The 23095-nt window shown below is 46.9% G+C and overlaps 1 protein-coding gene across 15 annotated transcripts in view; it reads right to left on the reverse strand.

Moving 5' to 3' along the window:
* The window catches only part of RALGPS1 (Ral GEF with PH domain and SH3 binding motif 1), a 331037-nt gene that overhangs the window by 268795 nt on the left and 39147 nt on the right, over nucleotides 1-23095 (reverse strand). For 4 of the 15 annotated variants that reach the window (XM_087419063.1, XM_087419062.1, XM_087419070.1 and 1 more), the window contains exons 1-2: nucleotides 21505-21683; nucleotides 690-768 (exon numbers count right to left, since the gene is read on the reverse strand). The exons of 1 other annotated variant lie outside the window; for it this stretch is intronic. The gene's annotated coding sequence lies outside the window, so the exon portion shown is untranslated. Of the gene's footprint in view, nucleotides 1-689; nucleotides 769-20986; nucleotides 21011-21504; nucleotides 21686-23095 lie in introns of those variants that run through there. 10 more of the 15 variants (XM_087419069.1, XM_087419068.1, XM_087419067.1 and 7 more) reach the window with 7 other exon arrangements.

Raw genomic sequence — 23095 nt, forward strand, 5'->3', positions numbered from 1 at the left:
TCTGACCAATGGCAGCAAAAGGATGACAGCACAACAGGGCAGCAACATGAGGTTTTGCACGAGGAGGAGGTAGAGAGAGAAAGAAAGGAAAAACTATTTTGGTTTTTTTTTTTTGGTGAGGAAGACCAGCCCTGAGCTAACATCCATGCCAATCCTCCTCTTTTTGCTGAGGAAGACCGGCTCTGAGCTAACATCTATTGCCAATCCTCCTCCTTTTTTTCCCTTTTTCTCCCCAAAGCCCCAGTAGGTAGTTGTATGTCATAGTTGCACATCCTTCTAGTTGCTGTATGTGGGACGCCGCCTCAGCATGGCTGGACAAGCGGTGCGTCAGTGCGCGCCCGGGATCCGAACCCGGGCCGCCAGCAGCGGAGCACACGCACTTAACCACTAAGCCACGGGGCCGGCCGCAGGAAAAACTTTGGATAGGAGAACCAAGAGAGAAAATCCTAGAGCTTAATCTGGCAAGGAGGAGCCCCTAAAACACCTCTGCACGTGTGGCTCACTAAGGATGCCTGATGTCCCCAAAGCCACTCCGCAACTCCTCAGCCCCGCAGGCTCCGTTAGGTATGAGGTTTCCTGACTGCACCACCACCCGGCTCGCCTGTACCAGCGTGCACCTTTGGGTGCCCATACAGCAAGGCCCTCTGCTCCAGAGGGCATCATTCACTAAGGTCAGAGAACCGACTTACCAGGAATACACGTTGGGCTTCATAATCCCAGGCCAACAGGAAACACCATCCCAGCACGTCTCTTTCCAAACAGTAGCTGCTGTAAAAGTGGGCGAACAATTCGATTTACATCCACGTTCCATATGGTAAGGATTGTTTTTCAAGGCTCAGCAAGGTCAAACAAACTATAGTGCTACAATATCTGATTTCAACCTGTTCTTTGACATGTCAAATCCTTTTCTCATAGATCAATATCTGATATCATCATTAGCCTATCAAGTAGCAAAGCCTGTCCTAAAATTACTGAAATTAACAAGCTTCTTCAGTCACTATTCTCCTTTCCCATCACGCTTTGGATACGCGCTGTGGTAAATAAGCATCTGAGGGTCCACATGGGGACTCAACCCAAAAAAAGCACTGATCCCATGGGAGAATGTGTTCTGACAGGCCCGAAGTTCAGCCAGGCCTCAGGCACTGCCCAGCAAGAAAGGAACTCAGGAGTGTCCTCAGAGCACATGGCTGTTGAAAAAAGAGCACGTGGCAAGGGAGGGAGTGCCTGGCAAAGACAAGTACCCCACACAAGGGCCTGCAGAGGGCCAGGTGTTGGTTGGTTCTGTCCTCCAAAGCAGCCCCTCTCTCTCCACCCCCACACCTGCCCACACCCAGGCGGGCAGCCTCACGACCTCCTTCACTGAGGAAAGTTGACCTCAGCTCCCTCGAGTCCCTCCTTTAACCTAAACGTTTCTGCATCTTCTCCTGGTCCTCCACTCCCACCTGTGAGAAAGAGGCATCCACCTGAGACCCAGGGCCAATCACCCCTCTCTTGCAACCTCAATCTCTTCCACTCTCTTGGTCCTTCCCTCTGCCTGAGGACACCTTCAGTTCTCCCCAATCTTCAAAAGAGCTTTGACCCTTGAACTCCAGGCTGCTTCCCATCAGACACCACTGACTTCCTCACTACCACAGCATCTCACTACTGCCCACTTGCTAACCCTCAACCCTGACCACCGGGATCACACTGCTCCCTCCCGGGTCACCAGGATCCTCTAATTGCGGAGGCTAGTGGCCTAGGGCTCTCCTACCTCTTAGTAGCTTTTTTTTTTTTTTTTGGTGAGGACGATCAGCCCTGAGCTAACATCCATGCTAATCCTCCTCTTTTTGCTGAGGAAGACCAGCTCTGAGCTAACATCTATTGCCAATCTTCCTCCTTTTTTTCCCCCAAAACCCCAGTAGATAGTTGTACGTCATAGTTGCACATCCTTCTAGTTGCTGTATGTGGGACGCGGCGTCAGCATGGCTGGAGAAGCGGTGTGTCGGTGCGTGCCCGGGATCCGAACCCAGGCCGCTGGTAGCGGAGCGTGCGCACTTAACCGCTAAGCCACGGAGCCAGCCCCTCTTAGTAGCTTTTAGCATGGTTCACCAGTCCCCCTTTCTGAAACTCATCTCTCAACCTCTAATAGTGACTTTGTCATTCTTTTTCTCCTCCCATCTCCTTAGCTTCTTTGGCCAACTCTGCTGGCTCCTTTCTTCTGCTGATCCCCTTTTGTCCTCTCACCTTTCAGAGCTTCCTCTCAGCCCTTCCCCCTGGGCTCCAGGAACCCCAGACACTCAGAGGCCTGGCCCCACCTCCCTCTCCAGCTTCATCACCACCCCCCTCTGTCCCATACTTCATGCTCTGGCAACAAGGAATCCAACTCAAACAGAACACTGGCAGAACTGCTCGAGGCTCACCCCGTCGCCCACCTGCTGCCCACAGCCAGGCCTCTGCTCAGGCTGCCCCCTCTCGTTACCACCTTGAGCTGCAGCTCACCAAACGTGCTGATCCTTCACTACCAATAGTTTAAAAAAAATTAAGCAAGCACCTCCAACATATGTATATTCACTGTAAATTAAACATATATTAAAATACATGTATTAAAATACATGTTCTAATGTACCAACATGTTAGGTACTTTATAATATAAATGTTCAAAGGAAGAGATAAAGATGAAATAATATGCTAAAATAATTATTTTATTTTATTCATCAACAATACAAATACTTTCATTCTCATTATTAATATTTTTAGTGAGAGCAATGTGATTGATATCCGTTTTTCAGTGTTTTAAATAAAATTTTTATGGAAGTACAATGTAAGTACAGAGAAGTGCACAGGTCAAAGAATTCTCACAAATGAACATACCATGTAACCAGCACCCCAATGGAGAAACAGAACACTGCCAGCCCCGACACCCACTGTGCCCTTCTATCACCACCTGCCTCCTGAGAGGAACCACTATTCTGATTTCTAACAGCACAGATTAGTTCTGTTTTTAAACTTTAATGAATGGAATCGTACAGCATATATTTTTTATGTCTGAATGAACACTATGTTTGTGAAATTCCTCCCTATTTTTTCACTGCACTGTTGTTCGTTAACTCTTACTGATTACAGTATCCATTGTGGGAGTTTATCACGTTTGTCCGTTCTACTGCTGGACACTGGGATTCTTTCCAGTTGGGCCATTACAGATGGTGCTGCTGTAAACATTCTTGAGTGTGCCGTTTGGTACACAATCGTATGCCTTTCTGCTAGGTTGACACTTAGCAGTGGAATTGCTGGGTCGTAAGGTGAGTGTGTGTTCTGCTTTGGTAGATGATGGCAAACAGTTTTCCAAAGTGGCTACACCAATGTATACTCCCACCAGCAAGGTATGCGAGTTCTGCCTCCATATCCTCACAACATTTGATACAGTCTTTCTTCTTTTTTTTTCTTTTCATTTTAGCCATTCTGGTTGGTAAGATATCACAAAGTAAGTATTACAATCCCTTTTAAAGATGAGAAGAGTGAGGTTAAGTGCCTCTCTCAAGCCCACAGACCTAAGGTGAGTCAGAGCATCATCCCAGGTGTTCTGACTCCACACAGTACCCTGCTCCCACTTGTAGGGAAATATTGTTTCCAACATAAACACCCTAACAGGAGGCTAAAGCACTAATAACAAGAACATGCTTGTGGACTATGCTGATCCCAACACACCACTCATAACAGGAAAGAAAATGGTCTATTAATGCATCTTTGAGACACACATAGAAAAAGGTCTAGAAATATATACCCCAAGTATTAACAATGAGATGATGGCTGCTTATTTGTGTAATAATGAGGAAAAAAGCTATTTTCTTTTAAATTGAGATGTAATTTACATACCATAAAATGTACTCTTTTATTTATTTTTATTTTGGCTGGGAAAGATTCACCCTGAGCTAACATCTGTTGCCAATCTTCCTTTTTTTCTCCTTCCCCAAAGTCCCAGTAGGTAGTTGTATATTCTAGTTGTAAGTCCTTCTAGTTCTTCTATGTGAGCCGCCACCACAGCATGGCTACTGACAGACAAGTGGTGTGGTTCTGCGCTGGGAACCGAGCCCAGGCCGCCGAAGTGGAGCACACCAAACTGTAACCACTAGGCCATCACGGCTGGCTCAACTGTAGCCTTTTAAACCGTAGAACTCAGTAGCATGTTCACTAAGTTGTGAACCAATCATCACCACTATCTAATTCCAAAAAATTTTTATCACCCCATAAAGAAACCCTGTACCCATTAGCTCTCACTCCCCATTCCCCCATCTCCCTGGCAGCCACTAATCTACCTGCTGTCTCTGTGGATTTGCTTCTTCTAGACATTTCATATGAACGAAATCATGCAGGTATGTGGCCTTTTGTGTCTGGCTTCTTTTCAAGGTTCATCCATGTTGTAACACGAATCAGTACTTCACTCCTTTTTGTGGCTGAATAATACTCCATTTTAAGGATATACCACATTTTGTTTATCCATTCATCAATTGATGGATATTTGCAATCGAAGGTTGTTTCATTTTTGGCTATCATGAATAATACTGCTATGAACATGCACATACAAGTTTTTGTGTAAACATATGTTTTCATTTCTCTTGGGTATATACCTAGGAGTAGAATTCCTAGGTCATATGGTAATTTGATGTTTAATTTTTTGAGGAACTGCCAAATTGTTTTCCAAAGAAGCTGCACCATTTTACAATCCCAGCAGAATGCACCACCATTCAGAATGAAGGTGCGCTGGGGCCGGCTCCGTGGCGTAGCGGTTAAGTGCGAGCTCTCCACTGCTGGCGGCCCAGGGTTCAGATCTCGGGCATGCACCAAGGCACTGAGGCACCGCTTGTCAAGCCATGCTGTGGCGGCATCCCATATAAAGTGGAGGAAGATGGGCATGGATGTTAGCCCAGGGCCAGTCTTCCTCAGCAAAAAGAGGAGGATTGGCATGGATGTTAGCTGAAGGCTGATCTTCCTCACAAAAAAAAAAAAAAAAGAATGAAAGTGCCCAGCAAACCTCTCCAAGGCAGTTTGAAAAGATGGTGCCCAAAGGAATCACCTAAGAGTTGCCCTAGGTATACTGTATACCTGCACAGCATTTTATTAGCTAGAAAACACATGTCCAGACATATCAGAGGGCATGGAGCTAGCTTTCAAATCTTTCCTCCTCCACATTTGTATAGTTCTTTAGAGTGCAGACTGTGTTCACATGCATGATCTCTGATTTGTGCTGGAATTTTATGCCTGCTTTTTCCGTTAATTATGGTTTAATGCTGTATCTTCTTCCAATAATCATTTCATTCATATTCTATTTTATAATCATAATCACAATTATTGAGAAATAATCTTATACTTGAATGGTTCCACTCTCATCACCAATCCCTTCCTACTCTGACTTGCCCATTCATGGGTCTTTTATTTTGATTCAGTTCTCAGCTGCCAGAGCATGCCTTCTAGTGACTTTTTCCCAGAAATGGTGCATGGGTGTAGCAAGAGCTACACACAAGGTATGTCCTTGCACGACTGAAATGAATTTCTGTTACCGTCAAATGTGAACTAAAACTTGGCTGAGTGTAAAATTCTTGGGTCACAACCTTTTTCCCTCAAAACTCAGTGGGTCCTGCTCCACTGCTTTCTGGCACTTACGCTGTAGATAAGTTTGAGCCCAGTCTAATTTTTTTTCTTTGATTTAAAGGTTCCTTCTGCCTGGATGCTAATGGCATCCTCTCTTTATTCTTGAAATTAAAAAAAAAATTCACCTAGATATTGTAAGCGTTAGTTAATTTTTGCTAATGTTGCCTGGTTCGTGATGAGCCCTTATCATTTACAGATGCAGGTCCCTCTTCAGTTCAGGAAAATTGAGGAGTCCTTCTATTTCATTTGTTCTGGTCTCCAGCCTCGTCCATCACCCACATCTGGGGTCTCCTCTGTTGCTTCCTGTCCCTTCTGAGATCAGCAGTTTGTCCCCCCCCAACTCCTTGACTTTCTGCAGCACTGCTAATTTTAAATGCCGGCGTTGTGTGATTTATTTCTCTATGGTCAGTCTACAAGCTCCTTTTTCATTGCAGTCTGTTGACTCATCATCTCATCTTTCATAGCATCTAGAACTTCTCTGAGAGGACAAAGAAAATGATGTTTGAAATTTTCTTCAGTTCACGGAGTAAAAGTTTGGAAACTTTTTTCCAACAGCATGCTTGTCCTCTATTCCTTGCAAGCTTTGTTCATTCCCCTTTATACTGCTGGATCTTTTTAGTGCATCCTCTCTACTGTTAATTTTTCTGTGTTCATTCTTAAATGAGGACAGATGAGTCCTGGCCTGATATGTACCCAAAAACAGTGTAGACAGATTCCCTCTGGTCCCCTCTCTATCTACCCTAATGGATTCAGCGTTTCTTGGACGGGGCCGTGGGGCTTTAAGGGCCAGCGCCGCGTCCATCACTCGCCAACTGTAACCACTCTTCAGTAAACGCCTTCATTCCTCTTGCCTCGGTTTCCCCTTCCACAAAACTGGAAAGTTGAGCTAATTGTTAAAAGTCCTTTAGCTATACTTATATTTTTATGATACTCCTGTACATCATACAGATTTAAAGTTTCATTAGTTTGGAACCAATTACCAAGGATTTTGCTAAATAAATGTAGAAACAAGTAATATTCTATTTCTTAAGAAAGACTCACTGTACTTTACTTCAAATTAAGCCAACCACAAATATTAAGCTTAAGAAATAAACTTCATTTGATTATACACAAGAAAAAAGAAAATTATAAATAATTTAACAAGAGTTAGCATAGTACACACCCCAGGGATGTACGGCTCTGAGACATGTACAAGAAGGTAATAGCTACCCCCGAGCACTTGAGGGTGAGCCCGTCTCTCCCCTTCAGTCTCCCCTGTGCCCTGTCATTCCCGGGACCTTCGGTCTTGTCTAAACTCTGACAGCCAGGCGGAAAGACTGTGACAACCAACCACGTCCTCACCTTTCACAGCCCACAGACATTATAAGGGAAACACAGATCAAGAGCTTCCCACGTGGCACGCACTGTGGCAACGCACTCTACACACATTATCCCATCTAATCCTGCCAACCTCCTTGGGAGGTTGGGAGTCTCCTTGGGAGACTCCGTCCTCCACGGTCTCTGGCACTCCACCATGTCTTGTTGGGTATGCCAAGAACGCAAGGTCCTGACCACCCTTACGGGGCCACTCCTCAGGGTTGCGTTTGCAGTGAGCAACCTTGAGGGGTGAGATAATGTCCCCCTCAGGGACAAAGAGCAGGCTTGCTCGCTGCCTGCTATAAAGAAGCAGGCTCCCAAGCCCAGTTCTCAGCTGTGGCACAAAAGCACAGACTCCATCTGGGCCACAGCATCACCCCTGTGGGACCTGGGGGAGAGAAACCGACACGCATGCTTCTGCTTCTGCTAGTAACAGAGTTCTCTGTCTCTGACTCAGGAGTTTTATATATATACACACACACACACACATATACACATATATACATATACACACACATACATATACACACATATATACATACATACACACATACATATATACACATATACATATATACATACATATACACACATACGTATATACATATATATACACATATAAATATATAAAGTAGATGGCGAAAGTTCTCCCTCCTAATCCCCCTCCACCCCTGAGCTCTCTGAGATCCCTTTACAGAGTTCAGTATACACCTTCCCATCTTTAACTCTGTATTTATTGTTCAACTCAAACTCATCTGGAATCCACTGCAGTATATGGTTAAGCTTATCACTTCTTTTCAGCATTGAAATCCAAACGCCCAACAACATAATAAATAATCATTCCTTCCCTTGTTACTGTGTAATTCCCGATGTCTCAAGAATTAAGCTCCTAAGTTAGCATCAAAGTCACTTCTGTTTCATTCATCTATTTTCCTGCTTTTAACTGAGCATCATACAGGATTAATAAATTATTGCTTTATAAAAAGTTGTTTTGTTTTTTTTTAATAATTTTATTTATTTATTTTTCCCCCAAAGCCCCAGTAGATAGTTGTATGTCATATTTGCACATCTTTCTAGTTACTGTATGTGGGACGCGGCCTCAGCATGGCTGGAGAAGCGGTGCATCGGTGCGTGCCTGGGATCCGAACCCGGGCCGCTGGCAGCGGAGCACGTGCACTTAACCACTAAGCCACGGGGCAGGCCCATCAAAAGTTTTGAAGACTCAGTCATTTATAGGCCATGTAATGCTGGGCTAATCTCAACCACTCTGAGGCTCCACATCTGTGAAATGGGGCAAGTAATGGTGAGGCTGGCCCCCAGCAGCCATCCTCCCCTTCTTCTTATGGCTTCCCTGAATATAGATTATATTTCCCAGCTTCCCTTATAGCTAGGTATGGCCATATGACCAAGATCAGGCCAATGGGATGCAAGAAGTGTCATGTGAAACTTCTGGAAAGTGGCCCTCAAAGGCTGGAATGCAGATGCAAAGGCTAGAACTCCAGCAGCCATTTCAGGCCATGAAGTGACCTTGGACTTGGAAGCCATTCCCAAGATCTCCTCATGATTGAACAACAAGCAAGAAGGAACCATATAGGCTCTGACCATGTAGGCTCCATACCCACTCTGAGCTGATTACCTCCTGCCTTCTCACACATGAGAGAGAAACTTCTATCGTACTTGCCTTTGTTATTTTGAGTTTTCTGTCACTTGTACCCCAACCTACAGAAATGGTTCCCTCATAAGGATAGTGATGATAAGGGATAAATGAGAATACGTATCACAATAGATATCCATTTTTATATTCCCCCCACAAAGGGTCTAGCACCATTTTTACACATAACCAAAAACTCAAACATTTGTTGAAATGAATACAAATCTGGAAGAATGAAGGCAATTTCACTGCCTTACAAAAAGATCTTAATTTTTTTACCAATTTATTTTTTCAGATGAATATCACTATTTTATCAAGTTTTATAGAATATCTCATTGGAATTGCATTAAATATTTACCAACATTTGGAGATACAGTATTGTCACCATTACTATGTGTGGACTTCCCCAGAAAGAGCCAGAAATTTGACTGATTGCTTGAATGACCGATTGATTTTCACCGTATCCACTCAGAACACATTTAATAAGAGGCTATTCTGTAATAATCCTCGTCATAAAAATGAGACTTTGGAGTTAACAAACATTAGGTAAATAATCTCTAATGCCACCTCCCCCAATGCCCACCAAAATACTCAGGGGGATAGAAGAGGTGAAGAAAGTCTACATCATCACTGAAGACTAAGGCTAACGTGCTACTCTGCCCTTATCACCCACTATTATTGATCCAGAATCCTCTCGCCTCTCTTCTTCACAGCCAACGAAACTCTTTCGATCAAGGTACCTGGGCCTGGTGCTTTTTTGTTTTCTATCATGTAATGTTCTCTGTGATTCTCCATTGTCATACTTATCTTCTTGGTGTTCTAATCTTTTCACCAGTGGACCTGGTCTTCCCTCCCATATGGTGAGGTTCACAGAGCTGAACCTGTTACTGTTGAAGTTCTTCTTTATTTCATACATTTGCTGTATTGGTGGGGTTTAGTCCACTGGAGATACCTGCAGAGGTACCCAGAGGATGATGGTATCATCACCATCATTATTACCATCATTTATTGAACCATTACTCTGTGACAGATACAGACACCTTACCCACTGTAATATACCACTGAGTCCTTACCAACAGTCCTTATCATACCCATTTAAAGTGAGAAAACTGAGCCCCAAAGAGGTTCGACAACTTATCCAAGGACAAACAGTCAGTAGAGCATCCTCACCGGCGATGGTAGGAGTCCTCAGGCAAAGGCAGGATCTGAACCCAGCTCAGTCTGATGAATCATTTCTTTATGTTCCATCCACAAGAGCTGAACAGTATCTTATGTTCTGTACTGGTATACATACTCCCATCTATCCATCTGTTCCCTTCTCTTTGCCTAAGCTTTGGGGTTTCTCAACAAACATCAATCCCTTTTCTTTTTCCTTTCCTGAGAGGCAAATGGCTTCAATACCTGGGTGGTCAGCCATGGTATCAAAGACAACTACTTCCCTCAAGTTATCCTTGATCCTTTCTCACTACTCCTCAGCTGTGGCTTTCAGCACCAGGGTCAGTGGCAACCAGGTCTGTGCCTCTGTCCTACACTGGGAGGTCTTTGGGTTCAGGGTAATATTTACAAGACACATGTTGGATCATAGATCAGTTTCCTACCAGCTCTCTCATATTAAAGGCTCTTCACTGGGCTCTATAAGCTGATGTCAGTCAGGCACTTAGCCCTACCAGGAGGATGGACTTCCACTTTTGCCGATTTAGGACCATCCCTCCACCAGCAGTCTGGATAGATCTCATGTACTGTAACTCTGAGACCCCACCTATAAGTTCTGGAAATTCTACAGCAGGCTTTTCCCTGCTACCCAAGCTCAGGATATATAGGGAATGCACTCCCAAGTCACAGGGCTCCGACACCACATTAGTCCAGTCTGAATGGTTTTATCATCTTCCCAGAACTTCCTCCAACAGTTCTGATAGCTGCCTTTCCTAGGATCTAGACACACACCCTTCCCACTAAGGTTGCAGACCCATCCTGAACCCTAAACAGGGCCCCACCTTTCCTCCTTTGGGAGCCAGAGATTTCAGTCCAAAGGACCAGCAACAGAGGGCAGGAGTGGATTGCTTGAGAAGGCAGCTGAGTGAGGCTGAGGGGTTTAAAGACTGGTTATGCAAAGAACCTCCCTCAGAGTCTTTTGCACATAGAACCAAAGGTAACTAAAATGACCTCTGTCATGTGAGACTGGCTCTGATTAGTGAAAATAAGTGTGCAAATGAGGGGCATCAGAGCACTCAGCTTCAGAGGGCAGGGGCAGGGGCCCTGCAGGGAGAGAGCTGGAGTGGATGCCCCCCCCACCACCAGTTTCCACACCATCGTCTTCCTCGGTGGCTCTTTCCTCACTGACCACTCCTCTTGCTCCTTCTGACTCTTCCGCTGTGTCCCACCCTCATGCTGGTGCTCCCCAGCAGTCCAGCCAGGATCCTTTGCTCACTACACATAACCTTCCTGAATAATCCAACACCTTGCCTACCACTTCAGGGGCCAGCTATATGAGGATGACCCCAAGTCTCTCTCCCTAGACCACTGGGGCATCAGAACCATCTGTGAAAACTCTCCAACATACAAATGACCAGCTCTCTCCCGCAAACACCACAGAGGATTCTGATGCTCCAAAGAGTAAGAACCACTGCTCTGGCCCAGACCCCTCTCTGAGCTCCAGACTAGCAGGCCAGCTGCCAAATGCTGTCCCACAGACACCCCAAACTCAAAACAGCCAAACCCGAATTCACTACTCCCTCCTCCCAACTCAACACTCCTTTCATGTTCCTTACCTCTGTGACTGGCCCAGCACCTCACATCACTAAAGTGCGAAACCCTGACACTGCCCTCCCTCCCATCCACTAAATCTGCAAGGAGAGAGGCCTCTACCTCAGTTTCTCTCGAATCTGCCTTCTCCCCTCCATGCCCATGGCCAGATTCAGATGCAACAGCCCCCTCACTCAGCCAAACGCCAGTCTCCTCCCACACCATCCATCATCCACCAGAATTATAACTGATGGTGTTTCTCTCCTCCTATGACTCTGGAACGATTCGCCACTGACCACAGATTAACATCCGAACTCCTAAGGACTTCCTGCAAGTCCTTCTGAGTACTGACCCCAAACCACCTTTCTAACCTCATCTCCTCCCTCCCTTCACCAGGAGCCGCCTCACACTCCAGCAACACCACACAGCTCACCATTCCTGAGGCACAGCATGCTCTCTCCTGCTTCTGCACCTCTGTACAGTCTGTTTCCTCTGCCTATGCTCCTCGTCACCTGGGAAACTGAACATCCACCTTTAAGATCCTGTGAGTTTGATTCGGTCCCATGAGCTTCCATTTCCACTACTGACCACCCCTGACACAGCATCATCGTCATTTATTTACTCCTGTCTGTGGGGTCTGTAGGCTCCTGAGGGCAAGGACTGCAGTGTCAAGCCCAGTTACTCGCTCAGGAAATGTTTCCTTCATGGACGAAAATCGCTAACGGGATAAGGTGCTCTTCTATCCCCTCGAGAAGCAAAGGAAGCAACGAATCTTTAAAGCAATAAAAATAAGGCCAACTGCTATCTCAGAAACCATGGCAGGTAATGCTTCAGTAATAGACGCTTTTGGTGATAGATGGGAGTTCTGAAAAAGACGAGTCATTAACTATAGAATCTGTCAGGAATTTCCAGCACAGGTCAAGAAAACAATACCGTGACCACCAGGGAGTGAACACTACAGTGCCTCCCTCACGCTCAGTGCTCCAGCCACCCAGCCTGCTGTTACTTCTTGAATTGACCATGCCCTTACCCCAACTGGGACCACGACACATGCAGGTGCCACCTCTTTGACTGGCTAATTCCAACCCATCTTTCCTCTGGGAAGCTGACCCTCCTAGCTAGGTAAAACCATCCTGTTTATGGTCTCTAAGCACCTTATACTCCTCTTTTGTAGCCATCATCAGTGCTGTAATTAATATTTTGTATACTTGTTATTGTTTTTGTATTTATTTTTATACTTATTTAGCTTTGCTACTAGATTGTAAGCTAAAAGACAGTAACGACCAGACTTGTCTTTTTCCTCTACTGTGGCCCCACACTCAGCACAGTGCTAGCACTCAGCAGGCCCTGAACAAGAACTGGATGGATGGACAGACGGATGGACAGATGGACTGGCAGGCAGGTAGGTCTCAAAGACAGGGAAGAACAAGGAATAGGCTGTCTTTGGTTATTGGTACCACACTTTAATATCATCCAGCTCTCTTTCTCTGACTCAACCCTTGCAAAGCAATCTCAGATCTTAAAACCAGGGCTTTCCTCCTGAAGAAAAGACGTGCACACACCAGGGACATTCCTGTTTACTTGGAAAGCAGGTGTCAGAGCAAACTGACAACACTTGGCATTCTAGCTTCATATCCAGTGATCTTTCTATAATACCGTGCTGCTCTCTCTGTTCCACAAGTATACTGGCTATACTGACAAAACTAGATTCCAAGAATCTCTCAACCCTTAAGCCCCTAAGACCATGATGAAGCCCCCGAAGATCAATACATATACTGCACCAGACCACAAGAGGCACTGTCTTTTCCCAACCAGCTATCATCACTGGATACCGGAGCCGTGCACTAAGCCAGGTCTTAGTTCCTCTTCCCATGTAGTCACATTGTAGATTCAACAGAGGACCATTAAGCAGGTATTCATCGGAGATAAATGCTTCTTCATGGACATGGTCTATGAGCAACGTTACATGACCTGCAGGCGGTTGTTGAGAAACCACAATACGCAAATAGGTGTGCTAAAGTCCATGGGTTTTGCTGGGTGGGAAATCATACCTGAGTATGAAACTCTGGCAAAGCCCCCACCCTCATCTGGAAAGTGGGAAGAGTGGACTCAGCGATCTCTAACCTTCAGGGCGCACTGACACCACATCTGATGAGTGCAAAGGCCACAGCAGTGCTGACTGCAAAAGTGCCCTGTAGCAAATACACCCAGAGATAAATTAGAGAAATAAGCTAACGGAAGCAATAGGCATCTTTTGAAAACAGCAAAAGAATGCTACACATCAATCAGCAAGTAATCTCTACTCTTATCAAAAAGCTTCCCAAAAAGAACAAATTCTAATCTTAGTTACCAATCAATCAGCACCTGCATCACTAATTACTATATGTTAGTCATTTACGAGAAAGATTAGGGTTTCCTGGTGCCTATAATGAAAACAGACCTTAAAACCACCACTCCAAATTAAACTCAACTCCTGAAATTCAATTATCAGGAAATTAAACAAAACCAAGAGGAACTACTACTAGTAACTTTTTTCAATGAATCCATTTCCTTACCTCCCCTGTGACTCCTCCAGTGTGTGTGAGAAACCACACCTTAAGGCAGCCTGGGGTGTGAAAAGACACTTGAGGAGCCCTCAGCTTCTCCCACACCTATGTTTTGGGCAATTTGTTTAACCTCTCTGAGCTTCCATTTTCTCCTCTGCACCTCAAAGCCTGCCCCACCCACCCAGCAGAAGCAATATGAGGCATGTTAAGGCGTGTCAAAAGCAGGTGTCAAGAGACTTTGTAAAGCGTTGCAATATTTTATAATGAAGGGACCTCAGATCCAACAACCGTCTCATTTTATAGATTCAAATAGGTCACTGGGCACTCACCATTTACTTCATTTGTTCATTCAACAAACATTTATGGAGCACCTACAATGCGCCAGATGCTATGCCAGGCACTGAGGACCCAGTGGTGAGCAGAGCAGCCGCAGTGCATGATCTGATGAGACCACATTCACTGCATGGGGAGACAGACATAAACGACAATTACCCGTACACTGAAGAGTATACCCATTACACCCCACAGGCCATGCTAACCATTCGGTCTTTTTTCTAAGAAAAATTAGAAGCCACTGAAGGGTTTTCAGCAAAGGGAAAGACATACTCAGATAATTCCAGCTGGCTTGTACTAGCCCTGGAGTAGGCCCTGAATACGGCAGGAAGAACAAATGCTGACTCTTACTCTGCAAAGTCTGGTAGGAAAGTCACAAGGAAGTCATCCTTGGTCACACTGTTTCACATGCTACAGCAGGGTGCCGTGGGAGCCCAGACGAGGAATAATCTATAAATGCTAGTGCATTGAAAGTGTTGGGGATACGGTGCCTAGCGGGAAAAAACAAAACCAAACACAGCTACCGAGAGGACACAAAATAAAAAATATCTTAAAATAGTGAAAGTCACTAATTCCACATAAAGTTTATTGCCACAAAAAGAGACACAGTAAATTCTCCTGAATTTATTCACTTGTTTCCCATAAATATTGAATTACTCAGAAATGTATCAAAAGCACAGATTTCCCTTGACCTAGTCATCAAGCTTACACAAGAGTGGGTGAGAATTATTGCATCCAATAAACACGAATTTAATTACATTCATTACTCTTTCGTTCATCTCAAATAAGATGATTTTCAAAGAAACTTTTGACTTTTGAGGCCAAATACTTAAATTTTTTTCTGATTACTCAAGTAACTGTCTTAACCTTAAAATAAAACCTTATAATAAAAATATATAATTCTAAAGAGGGAAAGTATAATGTTGCATTAGTTCATTATTTACATGGAATCACAGAACAAAGAAATGGAAAGACCTTGGGAAAACAGCCTTCAGTTCCTGGACAGGCCTGAGACAGGGCCCACCCCCAGGGTGACTCCCCCCCGCCCCCCATCAGTACCCATTGCTTTCCTGGGAGCTGAGGCTTGCATCTGCAGTCTCAACGCAGGCTGAGTTCTGCCTGCCACCTGTGTGCTCCTACTAGCCACCACCACCAAGTACATCTGAGTTTTAACAGATTCCATGTGTAATAACTCACATAACTTGCATAGGCAATAAATTAACAGTCCCCAGAAAGCATCCTCAAAGCCCCCTAACAAGGGTTAAAAGAGGACATTATTCTAGCTCACACTTACTGGGTGCTTATGATGTGCGACCACTATGCTGCCCCATTCTGCATCATCTCCTTGAAGCCTTGTGAGAACCACACGGAGGTAAGTACTACCACACTTCCTGTATCGATGAGGAACGGTCGTGGAGAGGAGTGGTCAGCTGCCCAAAGCTACAGGGCTTGTGAGTGGTGGAGTCAGGACACAAACCTGCACTGGCGAGACTCCAGAGGCTGTGCTTTAAGCCCCGCCCTATCCACCTCTCTGATGCTCAGGAGATGAATCTCCTGCAAAGAACACAATGGATTTGAAAGCTCTGCAGATAAATCGTGGAAAGACTTGCTGCTCTGGGTCTTCATGGTCTCTGCTCTCGGTAAGTACAGGTGAGACAAGCCTGACTCGTGCCTCCCCTTGGGGAAAAGTTGTGGAATTGATGGGTGAAGGCAATCAGACAAAGAGAAGGCACTCACGATGGCAGTGGGCTGGAAACCACTCTTGAGAAGAGTTTGTGCAAAAAAGAAGAGAGGAAATGTTGTAGACAAACCCACAGCACTGGGGTCAACAGGGACCTTGAGGAGCATCCCAAGGACTCCTCAAGCACTTTGTGACTTCAGAGCTGGTTTCTTAGACACCTCGGCCATCACCTTCACCACTTGACTAGCACTATAACCACTACAGAGGACCGAGAGAAACAGCCAGTTGTTTCTTGGTGCTCCCACAGCACCAAGGATAATTAAGATGACAGTGAGCACTCAGTAAGCGCCAGCTTCCTGTCAGGCTCTATGCTAAACATTCCACTGCATTATTTCACTGCATCTTCAACAAGAGTCCCAAGCTAGGTAACACTGATATCCTCATTTTAGAAATCAGTAAACAGACTCAGAGCAGGGAAGACACTTGCCCAAGGTCACAGAGGTTGTGTGTGAAAGAACCAGGATTTGAACCCAGATCTGCCTGGCTCCAGAGGTTGATTCTGCTTGGCCACATCACTTGAGGTCCTCTGTCACAGCCAATCACCTTCTGGTCACCTGTTTGTGTGTGACTCCGCCCACAACCACCAGCTCCCCAAAGGCAAGATGGAGCTCCTTCATCTCCATATGCCCAGCATCCAGCAAAGGATTTAGCCCAAAGCAGGAGCCCAGCAAGGCTGGGGAATGAATGCCCACATGAAGGAAGTGAAGCCTCCTCTTTTTAAGAAAGTGACCCCAGAAATGCCCCAGGATGCTCCTCAGAGAAGCCAACCCAACCAACTCTGCCCCCTGGTCAAATCTACAGAGCACCTATTCAGCTCCCTCAGGCCTGCTCCACCACAACCCCACCCCGAGGGAAGGAGGAGCAGCCACCTTCTGAGCAAGCATGAGCAGTTCATTTTTAGACTTGTCCTTTTTTCTCTTCCCCATTTTCTCCTGGAGCATCTAGAGCAAATACTTCTTTCCTCTCCCATCCCTAAGACTTTGTAGGGCAAGTAACACCAGCCATACCCAGAGCCTACAGCTAGCATATGGCACAGCACATGCCTGTCTCAGAGTCAGCACTCAAATACTTGGGGAAGGAAGGAATAGAGTCCAGAGTCTAGGTTTCACCAGACATCTGATGATTTATCGATAAGAGTTTGCCAACATTTGGTAACATGACTTGTCTGGGCAGAAGTCCATCAAAATGTTCGCCAGGAGCCTATGCTGAAGACTTTCCCTGTGCAGGGAGCAGACACAGGCATAAAGTAACGCATGCAATAACGAGGTGCATGTTCCGATCAAGGTGTGCACACAATGAAAGTCAAGCAAGCACGAATGGGAGTGGTCACTTGTGCCTAGAAGACTTGAGTAGGTTTCACAAAGGAGGGGAAATCTGAGCTGGGAAATCATTGCCAAATCACCTAGGGAAAAGTCATTGTTTCCTGCCTCCATGACCACCACGGGCTCACCTCCCCACCACCACACTGTTCTGTAATCAGTGACTCGGGGGCCTGTCTGCCTGCACAGTATGTGAGCATCTCAAGGACCAGGACTTTGGGCATTCTCCAGGGCTCTCAACTGCCCAGTAAATACCTGCTGATGAAGAATAAGAGTCTCCTTTAGATTATTAACATAGCAGCTACCCCTTCTGGAGCGTCTACTATGACCTGCTACTGCTGTTAAGTGCTTCACCTGCAGGATCTCATTTCCTCTACACAAAACCTATCATCATCCATTTTACAGATAAGGAAACTGAAACGCAGAAAGATTAGGTAAATTGCCCCAAGTCATACAGCCAGTAAGTGACGGAGCTGGACTTTGAATCATGGGCTGAATAGAAAATCAGTTTTCAATTATTAGCGATCAAATCCTTTTCCTTTCTCTTTCTGTCATCTGCCTTGCATCCAGATATGTGGATTGCCCTTTAGTCTACTGTTCACTGGGATCAAAGCCATTTCTTTCCTAGAGGAGAACAAGGGATGTCTCTTGTTATTCTTCTAAACAATGACTGCTAACCATTACTAAGTAAACATCAGAGGGGTGGGGAGAAGTGGAGATGCAAAATTGTGCTTAAAATATCAGTCAAAAACATTTATTAAGGAGGAACTGTATGTACCAATTGGAACAGTTTCCAAAATAGCTCAACTGAATAAATGAAGAAGCAAGAGCATGTATAGAATGCTATTCTTTGTGAAAGAGAAAGAATATATAATAACCAATAAAATGGTACTAGTGGTTGCCTCTATGGAGGAGGACTGGGAACTGGCATCTTGAGGGAAGAAAGATACTTACTTTACAACTTGTTCCCCTTTGAACTACTTGCCTTTAAAAAAAAAAATCCATCTGTGATTTTTTTACTTCTTAAAAAAAACAAGATAAAACACCATTTAAAGAAACCACTTATTGCCAGGCCTTTCCCAAATACTCACACACATATGATTGCAATCATGAAAAATTATGTATGTTTATGAACAAAAACTGGATGAACTTATTCTGTGGTGAAATAGGACTGTGAAACAACTTTTGTCTTTCATGTTGAGGTTCACTAATTTCACTAATGTTGTTGCAATATTTTTTCTGCAGTAAATAAAATACATTTGGAAGGTATAGATACAACATACATATAAGCAGCAGGGACAATTTGCCACACCTTCTTCTTAAAGTCCCTCATCTGTCCCTTCAATAAGGATTTAACGAGGACCTACTATGTGCCAGGCAAAGTGCTAGGCAAGTGTTTTTTAAAAAAAGAACTAAACCACAGGTCATTAGCTTCCTCCCTCCTGCCTTTCAGGAAAATACAGTGGCATGCTAATTAGAATGCCAGAACTAGGGCCACTCTCGACGTTCACCCAGTCTAACACCATCCTCATTTAGCTAAGAAAACGGAGGACTGGAGAGGGGAAGGGATTTGATCAAGGTTACATAAGAAGTGAAGGCCTCAGCATTACTAGTCCTGCTCACCTTACATGCTACATGCTGTTCTGTTGTGCTCAAAGATGGGCTGGCAGGGAGGGGCAGAGACGGACCCTAACACTGAGTGCCTAATACATCAGGTGCCTGCACATATCTTCTCTCATTTATTCTTCATAACAACCTCTTGAGGTGGGCATGGTTATTCTTGTTTTACAAATAAGGAAACCAAAGCTTTGAGAAGCTAAGAAACTGGTGCATGAGGCTTCAAAAGCAGATCTGTCTGACTTCCAAGCTAGAGCTTTTATCCTCCATACTGAAGACGAAAATCAATTTAAAAAGGTGGACTGGGGCCATATCACAGAGAGCCTTGGATGCAGTATTTTCCATTAATGAAGTTTCTCTCTCAACCCCGGATGCTGTCACTCCAACATGTTCTAGCTCTTGTGTACCACCAAGTTTGGGCCTTCCTTTTCACCCACAGAGCATGACGGTTATCCAAAGGGCAGCAAACTGAGAGCCATTTACACAGTTTCTGCCAGGACAGAATGGGACAACTCATGCATGCTGCTTCTAGACCCTCTGAGGACCTGCCACACATGCACAGGCCCCCGTAAGGACCCATCCCTGAGATGCCATCCCCACGATGCCACTGGGTCACCACCACACCAACTAAGTGGTAGTGAGAGAGGCCAACACCATGGTGGTCGGTCCCCAAAAGACCCGTAGCTTCTAAACTAAAGAAAAATGCAGGCCAGTACAGGCGAAGCCTCCTCCCGCCTTCTTTTCTGTTCATGCAACACAAGTAGGAGGAATCACAGTACAGATTAGTCAAACTGCTAGTAAGCGGAGGCACTGCACAATGAAAGGTCACACACATGGGTATAAGACACTCTGCTGAACAGGAGGGAGTCCCATCAACTCACTTTCTTCTCTTCGCCCCTGTAGGAACCTAATGAAGTTCTGGCATTCTCTTTTCAGTGGCTTCCTTCTTTTTTTTTTTTTAATGTGAGGAAGACCAGCCCTGAGCTAACATCCATGCCAATCCTCCTCTTTTTGCTGAGGAAGACCGGCCCTGAGCTAACATCTATTGGTGGCTTCCATCTTATATGTGGTAAAATCAGGGTTCGTACTTGGATGGGGAGGAGGAATTCCATAAGGCCTAAGCCTAAGCCAAATGCTCCAGTTCAGAGTCCTCACTGGGGTTGGGGTCTAAAGGTCAGCAAACAATGAATGTTCCTCTGCTTTCTATCTGCCATCCCTGCCTGCCAAAGGTTCCCTCAGAGGCCTTACAGGAAGGAGCACTCACCACACAAGACAGGAATGAGTATTTAGGGACTCCCCACCACAAACCTCATCCCAAACTTGAACAAGAAAATGGCCTACTGATTAGAAATCCCCCCCTCTTTAGACCTCCAGTCCCCAAATCCAACCTGCCCATGGCCACACAAGAGAAAGACTCATAACTTTATCCAGTGGTGTGCTCAGTAAGCACTGTTCCATCCTATCCTCACAAGGCCCCTGGGAGGCACAGAGGGAGGTACCATGATGCTCATTTTGCAAAGGAGGGAACAAGACTCAAAGAGGTAAAGACTCTCCCAGGTAACACACAGACAAAAGCTTCTGAATACTCATTCCTGTTCTTCCCCCTCACCATGCTGCCATTTCAGTCTTTCAGAGACGACCACCGTTAAGGTTTGCAACAGCAGCATCTGGTACCAAGAGCCAGCAAGCCAGGACTGTTCATGCTTCGCACTACTCTTCAAACACACACATTTCTCAACAGCTGATCATCCAACGAAAGCCAACCGTCCCCCGATCTAGGCAGGCCCCCTGCAATCGCACCAGGAAAAGCCCCAGAAACGTGAAAAACGGTGCGCCCCACTTAAGGCCCGCCGTGGCAGGAGAGCCGCCAGCCTAGGAACCGGGGCAGCTGAGACCTAAGTCCGACTCAGGAGAGGCACAGGCAGGCCTGGCCGGCCCTTCCGGCCCAGCGGCAACCTTCGAAGTCTCCAGAATCCTCAGAAAGCCCAAAGCTCCTGCTCCCACCCAGGCCCCCCTGAACACCGGAGAGGGCGTCCCTTCTCCGGTGACCACTCACCCTCTGCCCGCTCCTCACCCGGGGCCCCGCTTCCGGACCTGCAACCACTCGGGGCCCCGCCCACCGCCCGTAGGCCTCCCTGGCCCCGCCCCTTGTACCTGTGGTTCCCTCAGGCCGAGCCTCTCCAGCCCCTTCGGCGTCACCTCGCAGCCCCCTCCCACAGGCAAACCTGTGGTCCCACCTGACCCCGCCCTCCGCACATGCAGACACTCGGCCCCTCCCAACTGCCTCCTCCAGCCCCGTCGCCTGCACCTGCGGCCTTTGCGCACCTCCACCCCCACCCCTGCTGTCCTTCAACCAACCCCCCGCCCGACCGGCGCACCTTCGGCCCGGCCCCCACCCCTGAAACCCGCCCGACACAACCCCCGCCCCCCGGCCCCGCCTCCCGTCCCGAGGCCCCTCCCCGGCTCAGCGCCCCTCCCCGGCCCGGCGCCCCTCCGGGTCCCGCCCCCCGCACCTGCAGCTCCCTCCAGCCCAGCCCTCAGGGCCCGCCCCGCCCCGCGGGCCACTCCTCTCACCGCCCGCTCTCGCCACCGCCGCCGCAGTCCCGGCCGGTCACCTTGACGCGGGCCGCAGTGGCTGCCGCCGCCTCCTCATGGCCCTGGGAGAGGCCCAGGCGGCAGCGGCGCCTTCGCTTGGAGGCCGGGGCCGGGCCGAGCCGGGCCGGGCGCAGCTGGAGCGCGGGCCGACGCGAGAGCGGAGCCGATGCCCAGCCGCAGTAGGAGCCGTCTGCTCCTGGGCCTGAGCGGCGGGCCGTCCAGCCAATCGGCGCGCGGCGCCAGACCAGCTCCCCCAACCAGCTCATCGCAGAGGCGGAGACACGCAAATAGACCGGCTGGGCGCGCCACTGCGCAGCCGCTGCAGCTCCGGTTCTCCCTGGGCTCGGCCTCAGCTCCAGCCCGCAGACGCGCTCTCAGCCTGCAAAGATGCTCCGCTGCCCGTGCACCCCCATCAGTGCCCCGCCACGCCCATCCCCTTCCTAGAAATAGCAGTGCATCTCATTCCCCATACATCCTTCCTGGTCTCATACAGTTTTCCCTTGAAATCCCTAGCTAGGATTTATCGTTTTCAACAAAAAATGTTTTTGTGAGAGACATCACGTTAATGCCCGTTCTTTACAATTCAGAGGTAGGCACAGAACGCAGAACGTGAGAGCCAGAAGAAACCTCGGAGAGCCTCGGGTCCAACCCGTTTATTTTACAGCTGGGCAAAATTAGGCCCCACGAGATGAAGGGACTTGCGGAAGACCACGCAAGTGCCAAGCTGGAAATGAGCTTGTCTCTTGCCTCTGCTCCCAGATCCTTGACTCTGTGCCAGGCACCATGAGGTGAGCAGAGAGGTGAAGTCAGTTAATTAAAGTCTCTGAGATAGTAAGTTGCAAAGACAGTCAAAGCCAGGTCTGTGAAGCCCTGGAAGTCCAGAACCACAGAAGGGAGGGGGCTCTATGGCCCGCCTTCCTCTGAATGATTCTCGGACACATAAATAGAATGTCATTTTGACAGTTTTCAAATTCATTTTGCAGTAACATCAGAGTATGAAAAGATTTGGTTACTGTGCTTCCCAAAGCTTATGGAAGAAAAAAAAGAGAGAGAAACAGACAAAAAGAAAGAAAAGAAATAGAGTCAGTGGAAACTAAGCCATTTCTAAGTCTTCAGGGATCTCTGAGTGAAGTTGTTGCCATTTTGCTTTAAGAAAAGGATAACCGTCAAAGAGGATACTTACCTATTTTTCCTTTTTTTTCCGGGGGCGGGGAGGAAGATCAGCCCTGAGCTAACATCTGCCAATCCTCCTCTTTTTGCTGAGGAAGACTGGCCCTGGGCTAACATCCATGCCCATCTTCCTCCACTTTACATGGGACTCCGCCACAGCATGGCCTGACAAGCGGTGCGTCAGTGCGCGCCCAGGATTCGAAGCAGCAAACCCGGAGCTGCTGCAGCTGAGCGCACGCACTTAACCGCTTGCACCACTGGGCCGGCCCCCTTACCTATTTTTCTTAGAGAACAAGAGGCAGTGTAAGGCAATGCTTCCTCTCAGAGCCTCTGGATTCAGAAATGCACAGGGTGAGGGTTGAGTGCAAAAGCTGGGGAGACAGACTGCCTCAGTCCAAAC

Source organism: Ceratotherium simum, chromosome 29 (genome assembly GCF_057802395.1).
Source record: "Ceratotherium simum simum isolate JZ-2026a chromosome 29, ASM5780239v1, whole genome shotgun sequence".
Lineage (NCBI taxonomy): Eukaryota > Metazoa > Chordata > Mammalia > Perissodactyla > Rhinocerotidae > Ceratotherium > Ceratotherium simum.